The 19961-nt window shown below is 34.6% G+C and overlaps 1 pseudogene; it reads right to left on the bottom strand.

The window, feature by feature from the left end:
- Window positions 1-576: 576 nt before the first annotated feature.
- Window positions 577-19961, bottom strand: part of LOC141659978 (gibberellin 3-beta-dioxygenase 2-like) — a 62622-nt pseudogene continuing 43237 nt past the window's right edge.

The raw sequence follows: 19961 nt of genomic DNA, 5'->3' as shown, positions 1-19961 counted from the left end.
ATTCTTCGAGACCAGAATTTTTTCGATTTTACCCCTGGTGTAACTTTCAAAAAAGGTCCAAGGGTTGCAAGACAAAACGACATTTCAAGTTAAAGGTGCAACTTGCAAGAAAACATTATATATACCCAAATCGAAAAATGCCCAAAAAAAAGGGTCATAAAGTCCCAATTACTCTAAAAATTATAAAAATCTCGGTATGAGAGAAAATGCTTTACATAAAATATAGTAGTATTTTAGAAAATTTTCATGCAAATACCTAAAATCTTGATTTAAGTAATGAAAATTTAAGTTCATGTTCCCAACATAGAAGTTATTGGCACAATATGGTATAAATATCAAATTCATTGATTTGTAGATACAAACAGATTGCCGTTATTAAATCCTTATAGGAAGTACATGTTTTGTTTGATCGAATATTCAAAAGTAGATGCGGATAAATATTTAGATAAAAAAATTTGATTTTTTCCAAACAACATCTCTACTCTTTAAAGTCGAGTTTAGCACATAAGTACAGCTTGCTACAAGTTATGAACTTATTATTGAAACTTAAAAGTAAAGAACTAAACATTTAAAAGATCAAAGACAATCAAGCATATACAAATGACAAAACACGAGCACCAAAAATACATTTAGAGTGCCTGCAATTCAAATAACTGAAAGTGTGTTCCTAAAGTGTTTGCTTTTCCGTTCCAAGTACTCACTCCAAGTAATATGTCTATATATACAAAGGTGATAATGATCCACTAATTTAGGCAGCGGGGAGATATGAAAATTAGTTGAAGGCTCGTATATGTAATCTATTAAAATATGATGTTGTTTCCCATTCACTAGGGCTCGATGAAGAACAGTCGGATATAGCCCATTCAAGAGAATGTGCATTAAATCACCTATGTCCACTAATTAGAACCCATGTTTGTGGCCGAACTGTGAGCCAATCGGTTCCTTCCTTGAATATTTGAAAACCGGTTGTATCATTTTGATAGAGGATAGTTAAGAGGCTCGAATCAGTATATGCAGCTAGTCCCATTGTGGAGTCTGGCTCGGGATAAATAAGGTAGGAGTTCAATTGTATTACAGCTTCTCCTCCTCCTGATTCTCCTTTTTGACCAGCCCAATTAATATCTTTCTTTGTTATGCCTAATGACTACTATAGCATTATCCATATTAGCCTTCCAGCTAACATTTTCATCTCTTTCTAATATCCTTCAATTAAGTCACTACATGGTCAACAAATTAGAACTCTGGAATGCTAGCCTAGACTCCAGCACTGGCTTTAATTTTATGAATAAATGTTAACATATTATTATTGATGTAGTGAGAAAAAAATCCCATTTCTCTAATTATTATAATAAATTTATGTGTTACATCAACAATAATATGTTAACAAATAATATATAACATTAAATATTACGAGAAAATGGGGCATATCATCAACCAAAAGGCTGATGATAACCCCCAGACCAGAAGAATTGTGCTAGTGTTTTTCAGGAGAGGGAGTAGAGGCTGATATGGAGCCCCATTAAATGATTCTTTCATTCTGTTCCTGGAAGATTTTATTAAAGACTAATATTACATGTGATGTCATGAGCTAAATCACTAGAAACAAATTGGATATAATATAGATTAAAATTCCTACTGGCTCGAAAATAGTAGTGGTTAGTTTTAGACCAGTCTCATTCTTAAAAATTAGTAAAAAGATTTTTGAAAATAGTAGTGATTAGTTTTAGACCGATCTTATTCTTAAAAAATAGAATTTTTTTTTTTTAATTAGTACTCATCTTTCAGAGATAACGACAATTTTATTTTAAATTCTAATCTGTTATTTTTGATGTCTAAATCATGGGGAATCTTTGCTTTATTGATCATGTACAATATGATGTCTAAGTATTTTACTTTCTACATCATTATTATTATTATTTAAGTTACATTGTTATTTTTCGTGGATCTTTCTCCTTGTTCGTCTTATGTTACTTCTTTTAAATGGTATTAAAGTTATAAAAAAAAGGATTGCAGAAAATGAAAAGAAATGGGTTAGAGTGGGAAAATCTATTTACTAAAAAATATATTATCTTACAAATGTAAAAAAAAAGTGAAATATTTCAAAGAAGAAAATGTTTGAAAAGAAATTAGACTGGTGAAGGTGAAATTGTTTATGTCAAATCACCACATATTAACCTAATTTTGTTCTTCTAGTCATGCATGTAGTATAGGTAGTTGATGAGTCATATGTAAATAATTTTATTGCCAAAATGTGTTATTTGTTGTAGTTGTGGCCTGTGAGCTCATGAACAAGTCATTTATCACTCTCCAAAATTTACATGAAATTTATCTATTTAGACTCCATGAAACTATATAAAACTATGGACTCATTTTATCCGTGAACTCGTTTTGATGCATGTATATGTTTAATATTTCATTAAAGGTATAGGACAAAACTATATTTTTGTGTTTGTTTCATGTATGCTCATGTGGAGAGCTGAAACAAGATTCAATAGTAGATCTCTACAGCACCTGAAATTTCAATATCGAATATAAATAATTAATAGGACAGTTTATGTATAATTATAAATTATAACTAATTCCAACGCGACTATTATTTGTTCAATTGTTAATATATATTAAACAATTACGGAATTGTTACTGCCATCTTCATGAATTATGAGGGGTTCAATTTGGCATAATTTATAAATTAAAAAGTATATTCATTTTCTTTTTTTGCATTATAAATGACGTATAAGAGATAAGAGATGACAAACTTGATCATTGTCTACCCATACATACTTCATGCAAAGTCCTCAATTTTAAAGGTCCCCGACGTTATCAAATACACATAAGCATTGTAGTAATATTGTCAAATGCATATAAGTGTTATAGTATTTCACAACTTCACAACATTTTTAATATAGATTGACTATCAATTTTTTTGCGTACTATTTAACTTGTGTTGAAGTTACATTTATGATGTGAGTCTTTTTGTATATAAATTATTTTATACGTGTTTCAGGCCCTAAATTTTTATTTTGCTTAGAGTTTGTGAAATAGTTAGGGCAAATGCACCCATGCATTTGGTATAGTTAGCTTATAAGTTATGAGTAAAAACTTTGTAAAATCAAAATTTGTATTTGTTTTATTTTGTTGTAGTTGTTAGCACATTCATGTGTCGTTTCTATAATCTTTCCAAATTTATACTTTATACGAAATTTACCTATTTATAATCATATAACTGTGGACTCCGTTTGATCTTTAAACAATTTCTGATGTATGTACGTGTTAATTATTTCATTACTTTTAAGTTTAAAGGCATTAAAGAAATCTAAAATATTTTGTAGGATTATTTGATTTTTAATTTGTGCACGCAAGTGTTAAGAACTTTAACTAGAATTGAAAAATTAAATTTAAAATTTCAATACCATTTGGGTATCTGAAATTTCAATATCATGGTCGAAATAAAAGTACATATTATTATTATTATTAGTATTATTATTATTAAAGTTGATTAAAAATATTTTGTGATATTATAATAGTGTGATCTGCTAAAATATTGCCTATTCTCGGCCTTCGCGAATTGGCACGTCTACCTTTACGAACTGGCCCAACTAGACGCATCAGCCTATTGCTCCGCCACAACCAAAATACATATTGATTTTTACGATTAATGAGTAAGTATACAGATAATATGTGTTCAATATATTTTTTTTATGTTGTTTTGTACCCCCAATATTTTCAACGTACACGATGATCAATTATTATTCTAAATATATTGGGGACAGAACCAGGATTATATTTTGGAGGGGAAAAACTTAAATCAATTTTTTTTACATATCAGCTACTTCAAAACAGGCCAGTAACTACTTCAAAACAGGCCTGAAACTATGCTATTACATGTTATTTGTAATAACCCCAATTTTTGGGAAATTTTTGAAACCCTTATGAATAGTGTTTTTGCTGAATGAGAAAACTTTTCATGCCACACTATGTAGGGGTTCTGATATGGATATTCTGAGATTTTATTAGTACTTTATATGGGATATAAGTGTATGTAAAGATCGTCAGAATCCAAATCCGAACACTTTGATTTTTCCCGGAAATACACTAGATACGGAAAGATTTGAGAAAAAGGTAACAGGATAAAAAGGATTTAAATTAAAGGATTATAGGAGAGGATCATAAAAGGAATATAATATATTGAGAAAGGTTAAGGGAACCTAAGTAATAAGATCCCGGGTATGATCCTTCAAACGATAAACGAAAACGAAAGTTAAGCGAACCGTATAACAGATCAGCGGTCATTAGGCAAATAATTAGGAAGTTAATCAAAGGGATTAGAGAGGATGATGTCAGCCAACCAATGAGAAGAGGACAAGGAGGGGAGGATGACATCATGAGGATGACACAAGCATGACATGGGAAGGAAGGAGATGTGGTGGCTTTTTAACCACACAAAATCAAGGGCAACTAGGTAATTTATTAAAACAAACACAAAAATCAAACCAACCAAGCCAAGCAAATCATTTTTCATCAAAATCAAAAAGAAACCAAGGCATTGTTCTTCATGCTCTCGGCCAAAACAGAACCAGAACACTAAAACTGCTGTATCTCCTTCATTTCTCACTCAAATATTGTGTTCTATAGCTCATTGGAAAGGTATTGAGATGGCCTACAACTCTTGTTCACAAGTCTCGTCCAAATAATCATGGTAAGACCCTCATTTTTACAGTTCTTTAAATCGGACTTTTAGAAACTTCAAAGCCTAACTTTGTGTTCTTGATTTCTTTGGAAAGATCAAGCTTGTAGGAGGCTCCCTAAGGCTTCCTAGCAACTTAACACCTCCCAAGGAAGGTATAAACTTCAAACCCTAGCCTTTACTTTATTTGTTAGTAAGTTTAATGGTTGGTGTTGTGAAATGAGAAGCATGGATTGTGATTATTAGTAGTTTGGTTTGATTTGGAAGTGTTTTGGTAATTGAAGCTTGATTATAGTTCATAGGTCTTGATTGTGGTTGTTTGAGTTGAAAACCTTGGAGATTATGGACTGATGTGGTATGGTTTAGGTGAAGTTTTGTTGTATTGATGGTTATGAGTTGGTTGGTGGTTAATTGGATTAGTTTAAACATTGGTAATCACGTAAACATAGCCGTCGTAACGTCCGATTTTCTTTGGACTGTTTTTGTGCATAACATTAGGACCCGAGAACCCCCTGCTAGATTATTACCACTGCCATGTTTAGATAGCTCATGTTACGAGCTTCGTTTTGATATGTAGTTCGTTCGATTCCGATGCACGGTTTAGGAGAAACAACCGTTTCAAGTAACGGCGTTTCGCGAATAAAACTTTTCCCCTCGCCTTACTTTGAAACATAGGTTAAAGACCAAAAAGGATTAATTAATGTATGAAACATTTATGGTAAGTGTGTTAGGCAGTTGGTAAGACACTCGCGAAGGAATCGCCTTAAAACTCGTAAAGGTTAAATTATTAAAAATGGTGGAGCCGAGGGTACTCGAGTGACTTAAGAGAATCAGTAAGCGCAAAACAAGCGTTAGAGTCTAAGTTAGTTAAAGTATAGATTTACAAGTGACTTTGGTTTAATTCCAACTTACTTGTTGTTTATAGGTTACCAGACTCGTCCTGAGCCATTCGTAACCCCCAGTCGCTCAGGCAAGTTTTCTACCCGTTATACTGTTGTTGTGATGTATATATGTATATGCATTATCTTGCGATAGATGCATGATGTTTATATTAGCAAATGTTGCAATATATTGAAGCATGCTGCTATGGTATATATATGCATGCCTGTTTCATATTCTTTCCATATATAATTGTTGATTCAGTTGATAATACCTATGCTAGAGGATAGCGGTAACTTGCATATACCCTTAGTATAGGGACCCAAAAGGTAGAAATATTTTCTAAACCGGGAGTCGAGGATCCCGAGTAGATTTTGTATATATGTATATATATACATATATATTTATATAAATATATGGTTATAGTTTTCAAAACTATTAATCGAATAAGGTTTATTCGATAACTTTATTTTATTTAATGAATATTATTTTGAATATTCATTCGAGGACTTATGACTCCTTTATTTTATTATTGAATATTATTTGAATATTAATTTGAGGATGTATGACTCCTTTATTTTATTTAATGAATATTATTTATAATATTCATTCGAGGTATTATGACTCCGCTTATTACTGAAATATATTCCTTATTTTATTAAAGAATAAGGTGTCAATAGTCAAACTTATTTTCGATTATTCAAATAAAGATAGTACTTTCATATAAGTATATCTTTGGTTATTTGATATCCATTTCAAGTATAAGTTTTAATACTTCTACTTCGATTATTTTTATAAAGATTATTCTTTATGGGAATATTATTTAAATAATAATATTCAGATATTTTCTAATATATTGAGACTGATTTATTTTATTAAATCAGCATCACTCCAAACATTCTTAAAAATGTTTTGCGAGTCTTCAAAATGATTTTTAAAAGTTAGAGCGGATCCCAAAACTCATTTTTATATTTAAGATCCTCCTTTCGAAGGGGATTTAAATACTCGCTCAAAACCTGAGGGATCCGGCTCTGTGGTGTATTTTATATTCGCAACAAGGTTGCTGTTTTGTTAAATGAATCGATTACTTACCCAACACTCGGGAAGTAAAATTCTTGGAACAAGTTAATCCATTAACAGGCATCGCCTGGAAAATATCGGTGAGTTCTCCTTTCCAACTAGATACGACTTCTTGGTGGAGCCGTATCAACAAGTTTCTACTTGGGGAAAGGGGGAACGAGCTTTACGTTTCAGAGTCATGGATTTCATCTGAACTAGGAGTGGCGTAAGTGGTCGAGTGGCGCCGGCCCAGCCTTATTATATTGGCCCAAATGGCCTGGAAGTTCCGCTAAGGTGGTCCATTCCTTAGGAGTTCAGTGTTCGGTTGACAAGTAAATCCGACAGGTTCTCCTCTACATGTAGAAAATGGTGGGGTTGTACTACTACGACTGATCATCGTAAGTGGTCTTCCTGGCGCGGCAAACTCCCGTAATGAGTTCATCATCCAATTGGATATTTCTGCAACACTACCCAGAGCACTTCGATAGAAAGGCTACGGCTGGGCGATTGTTGAGTGTTGGCAGGGTCAAGTTTTCAAAATGATGTTTGCATCAAATGAAGTATCTCGTAACTTCATTTTATTTTGATGATATTTTAAAGATTTAATCTATTCAAATCTGGTCTTGTAGTCTCATCTACGTGATGAACTTTTGAAACTAATTATAACTTGAACGGTGGTAGTTTAAGTAGTATTTGGAAAAGATATAAGTATATTGGAGTATCTTGTAACTTCATCTTTTAAACTTATATCTAGTAAATGATTATCTTATGCATGACAAAGATTTTCAGAAAAAAACGTTGAGACAAGGTTAGATATATGAGATCACCTTGCAACAATATTCTTATACAGTTATAAACTGGAACTCTGTGTATATTATGTATGGAAGAGGACTTCCAAGATTTTGAAAAGTATATATGTATATATACTGAATATTTTGTGACTTCATCGCATTAAGATATCAACTTGGTTCATTTCTTTTGACCAAGACTTTCATGAGTACTATGAGAAGGCTCATATACTATTAATCATTATACATATTATTTTGGTGGGCTTGCTGCTCACCCTTGCTTTCTTCTTTCATCACACAACAACAGATAGAAAAGATGAACAGAACCAAGCTACCGATTCGCAAGCGATTAGGAGACGTTCCACAGTTTTCTAGAAGCATTGATGCCGCCGTAGCTGAGGTAGGAACTACCAATAGGCTAGGCTTTCAACTTTTGATGTACCAGATTTATTTATATTTATGAATTGTAATAATGGCAAAGAAATGTAAATTTATTCAGAAAACCTTTTAAGGTGTATTGGCAGATAATTGTGGAATAAAATGACTTGTGGTTATTTTTGGATGTTCATCTCTGAGACTATAACGTGTGGTGTGTGTGTTTATTGTGGGGTCACAGTACAGAGTAGTTGAGTAATTATTAAGATTGGGTGTTATTAAGGGAAATGGAACTCGTAAAGACCCGGATCCCCGACCCCGGATCTGGGGGTGTTACAGAAATGGTATCAGAGCTAAGCGTTATAAACCTCAGAGATGATGGGACGTTAAGATAATAAGTTCACTAAGATAATAAGAACTCTTGCCAAGTTCATAGTCGGACTACCTAACGTAGTACTGACAGTTAAAACCCTTATGGGAACCCTTATAAATGTAGCGATAGAAGCGTAGTTCGTTATCGTATATGGTAGCGGGACTCCGAACCCTGAAGTTGAGGAACATCAACGCGATGATGTTTTATTACTAATTGGAGATCAGATTGTGGATCCAATAGAGCGTCCTAACGCAGGACCGGATGATGTTGATATTGAGGATGTAGCGGTTGAGGATGTTGTCCTAGAAGGGATAGTTGCTGAGGAGGATCCCATGGAGGATCCTGACGAGATTGGATAAAGGACCACTGATGAATTGATGACCCTGGTTGGGTCGACTACCAGAGGTAGGATTGGCCGGTCACTACCAGAGGTTCATTCAAGTTTGTAAAGATAGTAGCCCCTTTAACGCGGCTTACTCGTAAGACTGAGAAGTTCGAATGGACAGAGAAATGCGAGAACAACTTTTAAGAACCGAAGCAAAGGTTGGTGATGTTCCCTATGTTGGCGTTGCCGGATGGAAAATGAGATTTTGTGAAATATAGTGACGCTTCGCATAAGGAATTAGGGTGCTTCTTATACAGCACAGCAAGGTAATCGCGTACGCGTCAAGATAATTAAGGGAATATAAAATTCGATATCCCCACCCATGAGCTTGGGCTCGTGGCAATAGTTTTTCCCTAAAGATTGGAGGCACTACTTGTATGGAGAGAAGTGCAAGATTTACACAAACCATAGGAGCTCTAGTACCTTTTTACGTAGAAAGAGCTCAACATACGCCAGAGGAGGCGGTTAGAGCTAATCAAGAGTTATGAGTGGGAGATTCTTTATCATTCGGGGAAAGCCAATGTGGTGACTGATGCCATTAGTAAAAAGGAGAGACTCAAGATGATAATGTCTTTGGGAGAGTTGATAAGAGATTTTGAGAAAATGGAAATAGTAGTGAAGGTAACCGGAGCCGGTACCGAAAAGCTGTTTGAGATTGCAATAGAGACCGAATTATTGGAAAAGAGCATTTGTGCCAGAAAAAGGTGATGAATGAAGGCAGAGAGCCGACAAATAAATATGAGATTAATACTGAGAAAGATGATAAGGGAATAATGAGGTATTCCTATAGAATTTGGGTTCCGAAAGTTCAAGAGCTTAAGGATGAGAACTAGATGAGAGCCATAGTTGAGGAATAGGATTTAGGGCAAACCCAGAGTGTGATAGTCAGGGAGGTTGCCATCAAGAAAGAAAGAACCCATAACATAATAGAGTGGAAAACATGGTTTTTAATGTATAAGATAACCCCGATTATGGGAGAAGGTTGAAACATTTCTACTAAGGAAACAGAAAGTCGAGTAAGGAAAGGAGACCCGAGACGGTACTCCTATATGGCAATTTATGGACCTGTCTAGACAGAACTTAGACTATTATCCCCAACCACCACCCTGAGGGGATAATGCGGCAGGAAATTCTTTCATGACCTTTAAATCGTTAAGCTCTCAGAGTTCCAAGGAACAGGTTGACCTAGTCGAGGCAAGAACCTGGCTAAAGGAAATATAGGAATCATTTGAGATTCTAAATGATTGACGAATCACAAAAGACTGTTTTTATCACTCACCCTCCTAAGAGAGAGACCACCTGCTGGTGAAAGGCCAAGGAAGGCACGGAGCAAGAGATTATAATAAACTGATTAAAGTTCAGCCAATTGTTTTCGGGAAAGTAATTCCCAAGGTTATGGAATAGTGTAAAAGCTTTAGAGCCAGAACAAAGGCAGACGAGTATGATGAATTATGAATCTAAGTTATAAAAGTTATCAAGATTCGTTCTGAAGACACGAATCCAGAATGACGGGATGTTTGAAATCAATGCTTATGTTGTGTTGGTTCATGAAATAACGATAAGAGAAAGGAATATAAAGGCAAGAGAGTTTGAGGAATGGTAAGGGAGTTGGGTATGAGGAAACCCTAAAGACTCGTAGAAATAGAAATAGAAGAGTATGTAATCGTCAAGATGAGGGTGATTCACCATGAGTTAAAATTGATGGTTGAAGGCATAAGAGTTATGTATATTTTATCCCCTTTAAGTTGGGAGGATTCGAGGAAAACCTTGAGATAGTTCGAAGGATAAATATTGAGACGCGGATAGACTGAGGAGACAAGGAAGTAAGAAATTAGGAAAATTGGATGAAAGAAGTGACCTTCAAGAATGTGAAGTGTAAGACCGGTGGCTTGATACCCAGGAAGGGAGACGCCAGGTATGAAAGATATCCCAACATTGAGATGACTGTTGAGATAAACAACAAAAGTAAATAAGGATTTATTAAGAAGAAGTTCACGTTGAACATGACCAATATCTTCCAGATCATCCATGTGATCATTACCAAATCAGGAAAGAAAAGTGGATAACCATTTTTATCTTTTGGAGGCCATGTGGATTGACCTTAACTTGAATAAGGATGCTATTGTGAAATTCGGTATAGACTATCGAGGTGGAAATGATTGAATAAGACACCCTTATCAGGGATATATGACTTGATTTATCCATGGAAGGATGCAGGTACCTTTTAAAGGTGGAATTAAGGATAGAACATCGGTAACTTAAAATGAATCCTAGGGGAATGCATAAAGGTTGGCATTTCACCCTTAATAGGGACAGTATGAGTTTTGACAGAATGATTGGGAAAGGGTTAAGGTAACAACAACCTTTAAGAATCAGTGGAGAAATTTTTCAGAAGTATATAGACAATGATTCTGGTATTAATAAATGGTATCTTGATATGCCCTGTATCTAGGGAATACAGGAGGAACGATTGAAGGATAACCTTAGAGGTTTTACAAGGAGAAAGGTAATATTCAAAATTCTCAAGAATAGAAATGTTGATAAAGAAAATATGACATAATTATAATGTTGCCAAGTGGGGCACGTGTTAAACCACGAGAAAGTATGGATCGAACCAGTAATGGTCGAAATTGTTCAGGGCAATTAGGACTTAAGATAAAAGATGTTCTAAGTATGATTAAGAGTCAGTCTTGACAGTGATTAGCCTCTAAAGATTGAGGCAATAACTTATGGAAAAATGGTGATATTTTTTTTATTTACTCATCAGATATTAAAGAAAAGCATTTTCACATAAGCTGTGATTGAAATAAGGTAGAAAATTTATTTGGAGGTGGTTAAAATGACATTGACTGTAAGGAACTATTACTACCAGGAAAGGCCAAAGAGGTGGCCGACACTTTAACGGTAAAAGGATAATTGTAGGCGCTTGTGCCAAAGGATACAGTGATGATGGTTAAAAGCTGAAGGTTGTATTATGGTTTGGAAGATTGACATTCCTTCTGATGACTGTGCAATACCCAGCCATAATAGTAGTTAGTAAAGGTTTAATTCGTGTAATCGCCATGAGCGGGCTATTTATCTCAGAAGATACTATCTTGAGATAAGCCAGGACCATATTTCAAAAAGGACTAAACAAACCTTTGAGTTAAGTCTTCTATTGAAGGCATATGATTAAGAATGGTATTAACCTGCTATCGTTGCTTTGAGCGAAACTCTTCTGCAAATTTTATCTGCTTCATGTCATGTATGTATGTCAGAATCAGGAGTGTACTCCATGAATCATGAATGGTGATAATGTTACCTCCTTAGAAGGATTTGATACGACATGTATGGACTCCGTATGGTTAGATATTAAGATTTCATGGAAAGTGAATGATGACAGTGGGTCAGTGGTGGACCATAGTAAGGCAGCAATGATTCTGCGAGTAACGAGCTGATTACAACCGTGAGAGTTGTATTGGAATGTATGTTGAGATTGAGTACCACTAATCGGGTCGTGGTAGTGTATAAGTTATCATTGATAGACTAATTAAGTAGAGTATCTACCTAGTGAATATTTATTCTTTCTTATCAATAGAGAGTCGTATTATTATACGAAGAAGGTTGCGGTATAGAAATGGGTTCTAGTAACGATGAGGTCTAGAATGAGATCCCAGATTCGATTTTCGATGTCGAGGGAGTTTCAAAGGTGATTGTGTATAAGCTCGAGGAAGAGCATGGGTCCATAGAATGATGAACGGAATAGAAATATTTAGGCATGGGAAATACGATGCTATAATACTTGATGCTGATATAAATACGTTTATGTTTTGTTCTCCTATGACAAACCTCTATAATTCAGAGGTAGGTTCCAAGCCAGATATTTTGTGGCAGTATATATTTTTTTTTATATATACAATTCTCTTCAGTTCGTTCTTTTCTCTTCTTTTCATTTCATGTAATCTGAGAAGAACAACCCTTCCAGAAGGGGAGGTATTGCCGAATGACTATCTATCTGTGTGATAGAAGCCTAGTAGGATACCATCTATTGTTTAATTGCTTGTCAAGTACTAAAGGCTGGCCACCTTCTGTACTAACTATGCAATATAACAAGTGTTCATGATCATAGTGATCTCTCAACAAATTCCTTTACTTCTATTTGATTGATCAAATTTTGGAAAATAGAAACAACTGAAAAAGGAGTAATAAAGTGGTGGTAGTATGCGGAATGGAAACACATTCGTGATACTAAGGTTGTCGTGGTCATTAAAAGGTTATAGAACGCTAACGAGGAAAAGTATAACTAGTATAATATTTGGAACGGAAGGTTGTAGCGATTACGAACTAGAAAAGAATGGGTATTGAGAAGCAAAAGCTCTAATGCTAAACGCTATAATGAGAGTCTGTGCAATAGACTTGAAAGAATTTGGAATGATCACTTAACGCGGATTTAGTTATATCACGACAATAGATCATATGTCATTATCGAGGTGTCACCTTATGAGATCCTTGAGGGAAGATAATGTCGATCTCCCTTATGTTAGGATGAAGTTGTAGAGCGCAAGATGCTCGGACCCGCAGTAGTCCAAAGGACCAGGGATATAATAGATCTAATCAGAGGACGGCTGGTAGTAACCCAAGATGGACATAAGAGGTATGCTGATTTGACTCAAAAAGGACAAAGAGTATGAAATAGGGGGCCTAGTAATGTTATAGGTATCCCCTTGGAAACCCTTGAAAAGGATTGATGAGGTTCGGAAAGAAAGGAAAGCTAAGTCTACAATTTGTTGGACCCTTGGATATATTAAGACGTTTGGGAAGTTAGCATATAAGCTAGCCCTACCCCCGAACCTGTAGCAAGTTCATAACGTGTTCCACGTATCAATGTTAAGGAAGTGTAATTCGGATACCAGACAAATAGGGGCATATGAGCGCATAGACATGCAACTAGACGTAACCTATATGGAGCAACCAGGAAGGGTATAGAGTAAAAAGGAACGAGTGCTTAGGAGAAGGGTTATCAAACTAGTAAGAGTTTGATGGTAGAACCACAATGTGGGAAAATTTACTCGAGAGTTAGAAAGTGCAATGCTAAGAGAGTATCCCTATTTATTTTCTATCTGATTCCGGGACGGAATCCTTTTAAGGAGGGGAGACTGTAATAACCCCAATTTTTGGGAAATTTTTGAAACCCTTATGAATAGTGTTTTTGCTGAATGAGAAAACTTTTCATGCCACACTATGTAGGGGTTCTGATATGGATATTCTGAGATTTTATTAGTACTTTATATGGGATATAAGTGTATGTAAATATCGTCAGAATCCAAATCCGAACACTTTGATTTTTCCCGGAAATACACTAGATATGGAAAGATTTGAGAAAAAGGTAACAGGATAAAAAGGATTTAAATTAAAGGATTATAGGAGAGGATCATAAAAGGAATATAATATATTGAGAAAGGTTAAGGGAACCTAAGTAATAAGATCCCGGGTATGATCCTTCAAACGATAAACGAAAACGAAAGTTAAGCGAACCGTATAACAGATCAGCGGTCATTAGGCAAATAATTAGGAAGTTAATCAAAGGGATTAGAGAGGATGATGTCAGCCAACCAATGAGAAGAGGACAAGAAGGGGAGGATGACATCATGAGGATGACACAAGCATGACATGGGAAGGAAGGAGATGTGGTGGCTTTTTAACCACACAAAATCAAGGGCAACTAGGTAATTTATTAAAACAAACACAAAAATCAAACCAACCAAGCCAAGCAAATCATTTTTCATCAAAATCAAAAAGAAACCAAGGCATTGTTCTTCATGCTCTCGGCCAAAACAGAACCAGAACACTAAAACTGCTGTATCTCCTTCATTTCTCACTCAAATATTGTGTTCTATAGCTCATTGGAAAGGTATTGAGATGGCCTACAACTCTTGTTCACATTCCCGTCCAAATAATCATGGTAAGACCCTCATTTTTACAGTTCTTTAAATCGGACTTTTAGAAACTTCAAAGCCTAACTTTGTGTTCTTGATTTCTTTGGAAAGATCAAGCTTGTAGGAGGCTCCCTAAGGCTTCCTAGCAACTTAAAACCTCCCAAGGAAGGTATAAACTTCAAACCCTAGCCTTTACTTTATTTGTTAGTAAGTTTAATGGTTGGTGTTGTGAAATGAGAAGCATGGATTGTGATTATTAGTAGTTTGGTTTGATTTGGAAGTGTTTTGGTAATTGAAGCTTGATTATAGTTCATAGGTCTTGATTGTGGTTGTTTGAGTTGAAAACCTTGGAGATTATGGGCTGATGTGGTATGGTTTAGGTGAAGTTTTGTTGTATTGATGGTTATGAGTTGGTTGGTGGTTAATTGGATTAGTTTAAACATTGGTAATCGCGTAAACATAGCCGTCGTAACGTCCGATTTTCTTTGGACTGTTTTTGTGCATAACATTAGGACCCGAGAACCCCCTGCTAGATTATTACCACTGCCATGTTTAGATAGCTCATGTTACGAGCTTCGTTTTGATATGTAGTTCGTTCGATTCCGATGCACGGTTTAGGAGAAACAACCGTTTCAAGTAACGGCGTTTCGCGAATGAAACTTTTCCCCTCGCCTTACTTTGAAACATAGGTTAAAGACCAAAAAGGATTAATTAATGTATGAAACATTTATGGTAAGTGTGTTAGGCAGTTGGTAAGACACTCGCGAAGGAATCGCCTTAAAACTCGTAAAGGTTAAATTATTAAAAATGGTGGAGCCGAGGGTACTCGAGTGACTTAAGAGAATCAGTAAGCGCAAAACAAGCGTTAGAGTCTAAGTTAGTTAAAGTATAGATTTACAAGTGACTTTGGTTTAATTCCAACTTACTTGTTGTTTATAGGTTACCAGACTCGTCCTGAGCCATTCGTAACCCCCAGTCGCTCAGGCAAGTTTTCTACCCGTTATACTGTTGTTGTGATGTATATATGTATATGCATTATCTTGCGATAGATGCATGATGTTTATATTAGCAAATGTTGCAATATATTGAAGCATGCTGCTATGGTATATATATGCATGCCTGTTTCATATTCTTTCCATATATAATTGTTGATTCAGTTGATAATACCTATGCTAGAGGATAGCGGTAACTTGCATATACCCTTAGTATAGGGACCCAAAAGGTAGAAATATTTTCTAAACCGGGAGTCGAGGATCCCGAGTAGATTTTGTATATATGTATATATATACATATATATTTATATAAATATATGGTTATAGTTTTCAAAACTATTAATCGAATAAGGTTTATTCGATAACTTTATTTTATTTAATGAATATTATTTTGAATATTCATTCGAGGACTTATGACTCCTTTATTTTATTATTGAATATTATTTGAATATTAATTTGAGGATGTATGACTCCTTTATTTTATTTAATGAATATTATTTATAATATTCATTCGAGGTATTATGACTCCGCTTATTACTGAAATATATTCCTTATTTTATTAAAGAATAAGGTGTCAATAGTCAAACTTATTTTCGATTATTCAAATAAAGATAGTACTTTCATATAAGTATATCTTTGGTTATTTGATATCCATTTCAAGTATAAGTTTTAATACTTCTACTTCGATTATTTTTATAAAGATTATTCTTTATGGGAATATTATTTAAATAATAATATTCAGATATTTTCTAATATATTGGGACTGATTTATTTTATTAAATCAGCATCACTCCAAACATTCTTAAAAATGTTTTGCGAGTCTTCAAAATGATTTTTAAAAGTTAGAGCGGATCCCAAAACTCATTTTTATATTTAAGATCCTCCTTTCGAAGGGGATTTAAATACTCGCTCAAAACCTGAGGGATCCGGCTCTGTGGTGTATTTTATATTCGCAACAAGGTTGCTGTTTTGTTAAATGAATCGATTACTTACCCAACACTCGGGAAGTAAAATTCTTGGAACAAGTTAATCCATTAACAGGCATCGCCTGGGAAATATCGGTGAGTTCTCCTTTCCAACTAGATACGACTTCTTGGTGGAGCCGTATCAACAAGTTTCTACTTGGGGAAAGGGGGAACGAGCTTTACGTTTCAGAGTCATGGATTTCATCTGAACTAGGAGTGGCGTAAGTGGTCGAGTGGCGCCGGCCCAGCCTTATTATATTGGCCCAAATGGCCTGGAAGTTCCGCTAAGGTGGTCCATTCCTTAGGAGTTCAGTGTTCGGTTGACAAGTAAATCCGACAGGTTCTCCTCTACATGTAGAAAATGGTGGGGTTGTACTACTACGACTGATCATCGTAAGTGGTCTTCCTGGCGCGGCAAACTTCCGTAATGAGTTCATCATCCAATTGGATATTTCTGCAACACTACCCAGAGCACTTCGATAGAAAGGCTACGGCTGGGCGATTGTTGAGTGTTGGCAGGGTCAAGTTTTTAAAATGATGTTTGCATCAAATGAAGTATCTCGTAACTTCATTTTATTTTGATGATATTTTAAAGATTTAATCTATTCAAATCTGGTCTTGTAGTCTCATCTACGTGATGAACTTTTGAAACTAATTATAACTTGAACGGTGGTAGTTTAAGTAGTATTTGGAAAAGATATAAGTATATTGGAGTATCTTGTAACTTCATCTTTTAAACTTATATCTAGTAAATGATTATCTTATGCATGACAAAGATTTTCAGAAAAAAACGTTGAGACAAGGTTAGATATATGAGATCACCTTGCAACAATATTCTTATACAGTTATAAACTGGAACTCTGTGTATATTATGTATGGAAGAGGACTTCCAAGATTTTGAAAAGTATATATGTATATATACTGAATATTTTGTGACTTCATCGCATTAAGATATCAACTTGGTTCATTTCTTTTGACCAAGACTTTCATGAGTACTATGAGAAGGCTCATATACTATTAATCATTATACATATTATTTTGGTGGGCTTGCTGCTCACCCTTGCTTTCTTCTTTCATCACACAACAACAGATAGAAAAGATGAACAGAACCAAGCTCCCGATTCGCAAGCGATTAGGAGACGTTCCACAGTTTTCTAGAAGCATTGATGCCGCCGTAGCTGAGGTAGGAACTACCAATAGGCTAGGCTTTCAACTTTTCATGTACCAGATTTATTTATATTTATGAATTGTAATAATGGCAAAGAAATGTAAATTTATTCAGAAAACCTTTTAAGGTGTATTGGCAGATAATTGTGGAATAAAATGACTTGTGGTTATTTTTGGATGTTCATCTCTGAGACTATAACGTGTGGTGTGTGTGTTTATTGTGGGGTCACAGTACAGAGTAGTTGAGTAATTATTAAGATTGGGTGTTATTAAGGGAAATGGAACTCGTGAAGACCCGGATCCCCGACCCCGGATCTGGGGGTGTTACATTATTTTAATTGAGAACGCTGTTTTTTCATCTTATAGAACATGTCAATGATGGAATCATTTGTCAAAAATTTCAGCAACTTTTTTCTTGATGTATGTAACTAAGTAATTATGCATAAAATCATCCTCTCTTTTGTTCTGTAGTTTATTTTTGATGAAATTCATTGCTAAAAAGGTATGTTCAGTTGTAACTGTTGAAACAGACAATGTCAAAACCAAATGAATCAATCGACCAAGAAGAGGATATATATCTGACTTCTTTGTCTTGAATAATAGTTGGCAGAGCTCAAAAATTATAGGCACAGCTTGAAACTCATTATGTTGGAAAATGTCAAGTATTTAATATTTATTTTGAAATCTTAAATATAGCCTATCATTTTCAGAAAAATCATCAGGATAGTGACAACATGTTAATCTGCATATAGCTTCAATGTCAAATGCTTTATACGTATGAGTAAAAATGATATTACATAGCATAAGCATGAGATAGCATATCAGTATTGGTGCTTACATAAACTTCATCATCGACCAAGACCACTCTCATGATTGATATTAGTATATGTGACTTTTTATACTAGTTGTTGATCCCTTTTTTTGCCTTAAAATTTTATCCTCCTTGGAGTCTTTTCTGTCTTTTTTTAAAGGAACATCACCAGTCACCTCAATAGCATGAACTCTAGAAATATTACCAGAGTGTCGATCATGATATCTTGAAATAAAGACTTAGTATTTAGAACAAACTAGTGCAAAGAATGTAAGAAAGACGGTGATGAATACTAGTTAATTTTCAATTATTCGACCTCTTTCTTATCGTACATTATACATAGCATACACATGAGAGATCATATCAATATTAGGGCTTATATAAACTTCATCATCCACTAGGGCCACTCTCATGGTCCATATTAGTAGCGGTGGCTTCTTGTACTAGTTGTAGATCCTTTTCTTCTTGCCTTAAAATTTCATCCACCTTAGAGTCATATCTGTCATTTTCTAAATGAACATCACTAATCACCTCAATAGAATGAACTCTGGAAATATTAGCAGTGTGTCGATCACGATATCTTGAAATAAAGACTCTTTTAGATATACGTATGTAATTCACTCTTTAATTCCAAATTAGTCTTCTGAGTAAAAAGGGAATAAAATATAATATAAATTTGAGTAAGAAAAATGAGTTTTTAGATTTTGGTAACACAACCCACTTTAATAGCATCTCCGATGGAGCGTGTTAAGAAGCGTGCCAACTCCACGTGGTATTACGTGATTTGACACCCTTGTTAGCACTCCATTGGAGTTGTGATATAATTCTGTGTCAAGTGAGTTGGCGTGAGGTGCTAACTTAAGGTGTCAAAAGTTGTCATCGCATAAAGTAATGTGTGAACTTCATTTGTGGTACTAATGATGCATAAAAAAGAATTCTTATATATATTTCTATTAAACATTTTTTTATATTAGTGAACTTAGCATCTTTGGGTGACAATCATTGGAGTATTTTCTGAAATAAGGATACCAAACTAATATGGAATAGAGGGAATATAAAATATAATATATTTGATTATGCGGCAAAGTGAGCATAGCTTCAAATGTGCCACCCATTGAAGATATACTTTAAGATTTTTAGATGATGAGCTCGTTACTTAACGACTAACATCTTTTTTCATGCACTGACATGATTCATTTCTTTTTTTCCAGTCTATCCTACGTTACAACGCACATGCCTCAATATTTTATCTTGAATCAGTAGTTAGCTCATGAGTAAATCATTTTTTTCAAAAAAATTCAAATAAATTTATAATATTTAAAAACAAAATGAAATAATTATTCCACCATAAATTTAGTTTCTCTACACAGTTTCCTCCACGATGAATGTAGATTTTATAAATTTTGTAGCTCAATATTTCATTACTAAGATATTGAAGTAAATTAATGTTAATGTTTGATAATGTTGTAGGCTGGAGGTATATTATCAGACTCATTCATACATTCATGCGAATTTGATTCAAAATTAGGATACCACATTAAGACGAATGCCTTTATATATGTTTTAGG

This window comes from Apium graveolens, chromosome 5, assembly GCF_009905375.1.
Source record: "Apium graveolens cultivar Ventura chromosome 5, ASM990537v1, whole genome shotgun sequence".
In the NCBI taxonomy this organism is placed as follows: Eukaryota; Viridiplantae; Streptophyta; class Magnoliopsida; order Apiales; family Apiaceae; genus Apium; species Apium graveolens.
Note: the sequence above shows the minus strand (reverse complement) of the source record. Positions and strands in the feature narration are given on the sequence as shown.